General features: G+C 48.7%; 1 protein-coding gene across 2 annotated transcripts in view; it reads left to right on the top strand.

Annotated features, from left to right (window-relative positions):
• Positions 1-1,784: 1,784 nt before the first annotated feature.
• Positions 1,785-6,539, top strand: part of PIP5K1B (phosphatidylinositol-4-phosphate 5-kinase type 1 beta) — a 123,319-nt gene continuing 118,564 nt past the window's right edge. Inside the window, exon 1 of one of the 2 annotated variants that reach the window (XM_080372923.1) lies at positions 1,785-2,380. The gene's annotated coding sequence lies outside the window, so the exon portion shown is untranslated. Of the gene's footprint in view, positions 2,381-2,403; positions 6,537-6,539 lie in introns of those variants that run through there. The other variant, XM_080372924.1, reaches the window with a different exon arrangement.

Here is a 6,539-nt window from a genome sequence, read left to right as displayed (position 1 = left end):
TGATCTGGAACTATGAGTCTCAAAACTGACTTTAGTGTACTGTCAATACATATCTTCCATCACCTATTTATAAAACTAAATAATAGTATTGCTGTCATCTCAGATACTTTGTGGAAGAAATACCTACCTAGGCCGTGACATGTTTTAATATTTTGAAGCCATGAACATAAATACCCTCTACATAAACATCACCATCAACCCCATGAGAGAGTGATTATATGAATATGAAAAATATGTTGGACCACCATGTATGGCTCCAGATTTTCTGCAGTTACTTTGCTAGCTCATGCATTAGCATGGAATTCGGTGCAGGGCCATCTACCAAATTTATAATTGCAGAAAATTAGATTGTAAGGAGCAATATACTACCACAGTTAGTGGCAACACTTATCAGGCTGGTTTTCATACATCTGTGTGGGAAGCAGCTGGCAGACCTCAGGGCACTTAGCTACCACCCTGGCAGCTTGAGAAGAAGAAAACAGTCATTAAGATTCATGACTTGTCATTTACTGACAGTTTTCTTACATCATATAGCACTGTTACTGAATGCATGCATGAGCGGAAAATAACATTCAGGTACCTGTTTGGTTCAGCACAAAGGAGAAAGAAGGAAGAAACTCTTCTCTTTAGGATGCTTTTTTGCAAGAACAGGAGGCAGGGGGTCTGTGTGCTTTACCGTTTGGGCCTGGGCCTGGGTGTTGCCTGTTCACTGCATGTAATCAGTGTCACTGCTATCTGCAGTTCTTAAAATTTCCTTTGCAAGAGTTCTGTAAGACAGTTCAGTTTTGCTGGTTGAGGTGAAACATAATGTGAAGCAGTCTACCTTAGAGATCAGAAAGGAAGATTTGAGAAGCCCTGATGGTGGTCTCCATTCTCCGTCATCTTCCAAATACTCATATTACCATGAGCGAGTTAATGCTGCAGATTTTGAATACATTAAGTGCCATCTACTCTAAAGACTCAGAGCTGAGCCAGATGGCACATCTGACTGCGGTGTATGCGAGACACTGTACTACTCCTGGTGTGAAAAGCAGAAAGTGAAGCATCAGGGGGTGAGACCAGAAGCTAGTTTACCAGAGATCTCTCTTGCAGTTCTGACCTAGGGAAACTATCATCATTTAAATGGTGTGACTATTGCATATAGATCTGAGTAAACATACAATGTAGTTGCTCTGCTATCATTTATTATAAACATCATGGGAGATAAAAACCAGAGTGAAGTAAAGGACATTGAACAAAATGGAACAAAATGGAAGTAGCAGATAGAAATGCTCTGTGATTTCCTTAACATGCAAGCACATACAATAGTTCCTTCTGCACTTGGAATTCAACATGCATGAATCAGCGTATCTGATATCAGTAATTACAGCTATAAATGCACAGCTATTAGGCACTCATTTTGTGTAGCTTGGGAGTAGCCTACCAGGAATAAAAAGGTCCTGAGCAGATGCAAAGGGTTTGTAACCATTCTCAAGCACCAAGCAGCCACCGCCACCTGTGCAGCCTTCGGTTGTGCGACAGAGATACAGCCCCAGCACTCTGTTCCCTGGAAAGAGCTCAGGCCCCTGTGGAAAACACATTCGCTTGAACACAGCAGTGAGGTGTGTAAGGTGGGTGAGGGTCTTCCCAACCCCACATTTTCTCCACCAGGAAATCTTTGTGTGTTCATTGTCCCAGCTTCCCTTCCACATTCAATCACCCACACTGATGTACAGCCTTCCTCACTGTCCTCCTCCTCAATACCTCCCCAAAACCTACAAAACCAAAACGTGGGAAGTACAACTTGGATTTTTGGCCTTCCCCGGTTGCCCAAGCAGATGCTACAGTGACATTTCTTGTGTGGTCCCACTCAGGGTGCATGCGTCTCCTGGTGGCCAGCTCAAAAGTAGTTTTATGTGAGAAGCAGTACTTGGAGCTCACAGCCCTGGAGAAACCACAGGAGAGGCAAGGAAGCGAGCGTGCGTGCGTCAGACAGGGACCCTTTGGTGCAGGCCGCCAGGCTGGGCGAAGCAGAGTCCCTCCTTCAAAAAGGGGCCAACAGGTGCTGTCACGCCTCAGCACACCACCCCCGCACGCAGCCCTCCGCCACCCGTCGCAGCCTTGTCTCCTGGGGATCGAGGGCCACCAGCCGCCAGCCCTGGGGCCCCGCGGCGCTTCCACTAGCCTCCCGCGCCCGCAAACGCAGAGCCAGAGGCAGGCGGCGAGGCGGGGCACCGCCAGGGCTGCGGGCGGGAGGGGCGCACAGGCCGGGAGCGCCGCGCCCGGCCCCGCCGCCGCGGCCCCGGGGCGGGCGGGAGCAGCCGGCCCACGGGCGGGGCCTGGGCCTCGGCCCGCCGCGCGGCGCCGCCCCCCCTCACGCCGCCACACACCGGTGCTGGAGGTGAGGGAGCTGCGGCGCGGCCGTGCGCGCGTGTCGGGGGCGGCGTTCCGGTCCCCCGCGCCGGCCTCGGGGGGCTCGGCGGGGGGCGCGGTGGGGACCGGAGGGCGGGGGGAGGCCTCCCGGCGGGCGGGGGACGCCTGGCTGGCGGCCGTCGCAGGCTGGCCGCGGGCACCCGCCGGGTGAGGCGGGTACATCCATACGTGCAGTGCCTCCGTGTTTTCCTGCCGTGTTACCCCCCGCCCCCGCTCCCCGGTGGGATGGGCGGTTTCGCCGCGGGGGGAGGGGGGGAGCGGGAAGGGGTCTTGCTTCGGCGGGTGCAGTCCGTTTTTCGCCCGATTGTATTTTTAGGGCTCTGTGTGTGTGTGTGTTCTCCGCAAGGAGCGGGTCTGTGGGGGAAGCCGGGCGGCGTGGGGCTGAGGAGGGAGCGCTGGGGCAGGGGCAGGTGCCGGGCCGGGCGCGCCGGTCCCTGTCCGCGCTGGGCAGCCCCGCCTGCACCCGAGGCCGCGCCGGGGGCTGACAAAACGCCTCATTTCTGGGCTTTTTGCGTTTGTTTGGGGGGTGTGTGGGGCGGATTTTTCTGTGAACTTCAACGGACTTTTAGGTCTCTTAACTGTGGGATTGTAGCTTTTTAAGGGAGAAGAAAACAAACCAACTCCGCAGCGTTGAGGGAGTTGTGAGGGTCGCCCCTGTGCCTGAGGCTGTCCCAGGGCTGAGGTGCGGCGGCTGGAGGAGCCCCTTGGGCGCGCGCAGCCCGCCCTGCCGGGGGCTCGTGGCGGCGGCCCCGGTGCCGCGGGGGGAGCGGGTCTGCACCGGGGCGGTTTTGTGCAGGTGGATTTCGCTGAATAGCGTCGGACAGCGGGAAACTCAAATATTACCTCTGAGTACCATAAAGTGGCCTTTCTAAAGTTGCATCGTTTCCAACACACCGTATGTCATCAGAGGTTTTGGGGGGTTTGTTGTTTGGGTTTTGTCTTCCTTCTTATATTTAATGCTGCGTCTTTAAAATGGAGCTATGGTACATGCTGTTGCTCTGGGAAAAACTTGGTGAGGATATTATGTTAGCTTTCCCAAAGGAAATGTAAATACACTTACATCGTTTTGCTTCTAAAAGTGTATCACTTAAGGTGAAGAAACAGTGGTTTAGTTCTTTCTGTTTTGTTAGTTATGTGTTTGTGTGAATGTTTGAGCTGAGGTTTTGGTTGTATAAGGTGGAGGAGGGCTCAGATCAAAATTAAAAGTACAGAAACTCTTCTTAAAATGAACCTAACTGGCAGTTTGGGAATTAGTGAATGTATATTGTAGCACCTACGGGTTTTTATGTCTCAAATTTATAGGATGTTTATCCCATTGTTTCTTATGGTAGAGGTGCTTTTTAATAAAGTTCATTAAATGTTCTCTCAGAATTCTTTGATCTTCGAAGGAGAGAATACGTAGTCTGATGAGTGCCTAATGTACTTTTAACTCTTAACTCTTTCAGAACCTAAAACCCATAAATAATTCTTAATTAATTATTATGTCACATCTCTTCATCCACCCGGATAATTCCATCTTTAATGTACTTTTTTGTTTTGTAGCCATCTCAGAATTGATTCATGGAAACCAAAATTGAACACAAGTGTTTACACGTTTTGTTTTTAATAGTCAGTTTCTGGTACTTAATATATTGAGGGAAAAATAAAATGTGATTTTAAAAATGTTCCTCTTCACTCATTTTACTGTGTTTTATCTCTTTCCTGGATTGTTCCCCTCCCCCAGTTAGATGAAACGGGGAATGGAAAATCATGTTCTAAGTTTAGGAATTGCTCCTTAAACCATTAAAAACAGCAGGAGGTTTCTTTCACTGAGTTCAGCTGGTGCTAGTTTAGGGCTGTTTATAGTCTTTAGTTATGTATTTAGGTCTTCTTGATACTGGGAGAATTGAAACATGCCTAAAAATAAGCATGTGCTTACGTGGTTTGTTGTAATAGTATGTGTTTGTGGAATGGTGTTGATTTTCTTTGTTTTGTTTCTTATCTAGGCTGTAGGTAGCTAAGGGATTTCCTTTTTTACTTTTGACACCAGCAGGATGAGCTAGTAACTATAAAAAAAATATTTTTGTGGCTCACGTAATGTAGTCAATACAGTGTTCAAAACATGCCTAATGGTTCTTGTAGCTCTGTGTGTACAGTGTTTACTGGCTGTGTGTTTATGGTCTGTGTAACCAAGGCATGTTAATTGTGTTGGTGTTCTTGGCTAGAAGCTTCTTAGGATAGAAGCTGGCAACAGCCTTTACTTAGGACCTGTTCATAAGGTGCTGCCTCCCCTTCTTCTCCCAGCTCCTATTTGCTTTTAAGAGGAGGTAAGAGCTGGCACACCTTCTATGCTGTTTTCAGCACCCTGCAGGATACAGTGCTGTGCTAACAATTGCCGAGAGGCTGTCTAAGCATTTGTGTTACACAACAGTTGCAGAACGTATACTTGTTGGTGTTGCAGTGTGGTTACTTTGGTTACTTGATCTCCTAAGGTGATCACTAAGGTGACCCACTTAGTGGGTGAGGGAAAGGCTGTAGATGTTGTCTACCTCGACTTTAGTAAAGCCTTTGACACTGTCTCCCACAGCATTCTCCTGGAGAAACTGGCTGTGCATGGCTTGGACGGGTGTACCCTGCACTGGGTAAAAAGCTGGCTGGATGGCCGCGCCCAGAGTGGTGGTGATGAACGGAGTTAAATCCAGTTGGTGGCCAGTCACAAGTGCAGTTTCCCAGGGCTCAGTACTGGGGCCAGTCCTGTTTGATGTCTTTATCAATGATCTGGATGAGGGGACTGAGTGCACCCTCAGTAAGTTTGCAGGTGACACCAGGCCGGGGGGAGTGTTGCTGTCCTTAGGGCAGGCAGGCTGTGCAGAGGGACCTGGGCAGGCTGGAGCGATGGGCCGAGGCCATTCCTGTGAGGTTCAACAGGGCTCAGTGCCGGGTCCTGCCCTTGGGTCACAACAAGGCCATGTAATGCTGTAGGCTTGGGGAAGAGTAGCTGGAGGAAAAGGACCTGGGGGTATTGATTGACAGCCTGCTCAGCATAAGCCAGCAGTGTTCCCAGGTGGTCAAGGTCAACAGCATCCTGGCTTGATGAGAAATAGTGTGGCCAGTAGGACTAGGGAACTGATTGTCCCCCTGTACTTGGTGCTAGTGAGGCCACCTGTGTTCATTTTTGAGCCCCTCACTACAAGAAAGACATTGAGGTGCTGGAGTGTGTGCAGAAAAGGGCAATGAAGCTGGTGCAGAGTCTGGAGAGCAAGTCTTAGAAGGAGCAGCTGAAGGAACTGGGGTTGTTTAGCCTGAAGAAAAGGGGGCTCACAGGAGACCTTACTGCTCTGTACGACGACCTGCAAGGAGGTTGTAGGCAGGTGGGTGCTGGTCTCTTTTGCCAAGTAAAAGTGACAGGATGAGTGGAAACAGCCTCAAGTTGTATGAGGGGAGGTTTAGATTGGATATTAGGAAAAAATTTCTTCATTGAAAGGGTGGTCAAGCATTGGAACAGGCTGCCCAGGGAAGTGGTTGAGTGACCGTCCCTGGAGATAAAGACATGTAGGTGTGGCACTTGGGGACATGGTTTAATTGTGGATTTGGCAATGCTAGGTTAACATTTGGACTCAATGATTTTTTTTTCCAACCTAAGAAATTCTGTGATTCTACTGCTGCTAATTATATGGTGCTATAGTTGAAATTTGTGTACTGTGGAAGTTAAAAAGCAAATTTCACTAATTGGGCAAAATGAAATGTGCACTTAGAAGCATATAGATGAACAGTTTGGTATTGGTATATGTTGTAATGTTCAAAACCCCATATTGCTTGGAACTGAATAGTAAACTCTGCAAAAATTTAGATGCAATGAAGTGCGTATCTAAACGAAGTCTTACTGACAGTGCTAAGCAGGGATTGGGAAGGTGGTTCTCATGCCTTTCCTGCCAACCAGTGTTAGGTAGAGCTTGGAACATTATTCATCATCTAGGTGTAATTTGTGTTTAAGCCTATCTTATACTATATCTGCTTGTTGTGGGCCCACACCCCTGATATTCTGAATTTTATTTTCCCTAAATAGATCAAGTGTCTGATTTGTCATGGTGGATTCCTGCTGTCCAGGAATGGATCCTGGATCCAGGTGGATTCCTGATTATGAGGTC

The sequence above is a fragment of the Falco punctatus genome (genome assembly GCF_963210335.1).
Source record: "Falco punctatus genome assembly, chromosome: Z".
Lineage (NCBI taxonomy): Eukaryota > Metazoa > Chordata > Aves > Falconiformes > Falconidae > Falco > Falco punctatus.
The sequence above is the reverse complement of the archived record's forward strand: the minus strand, read 5'-3'. Positions and strand labels throughout refer to the sequence as shown.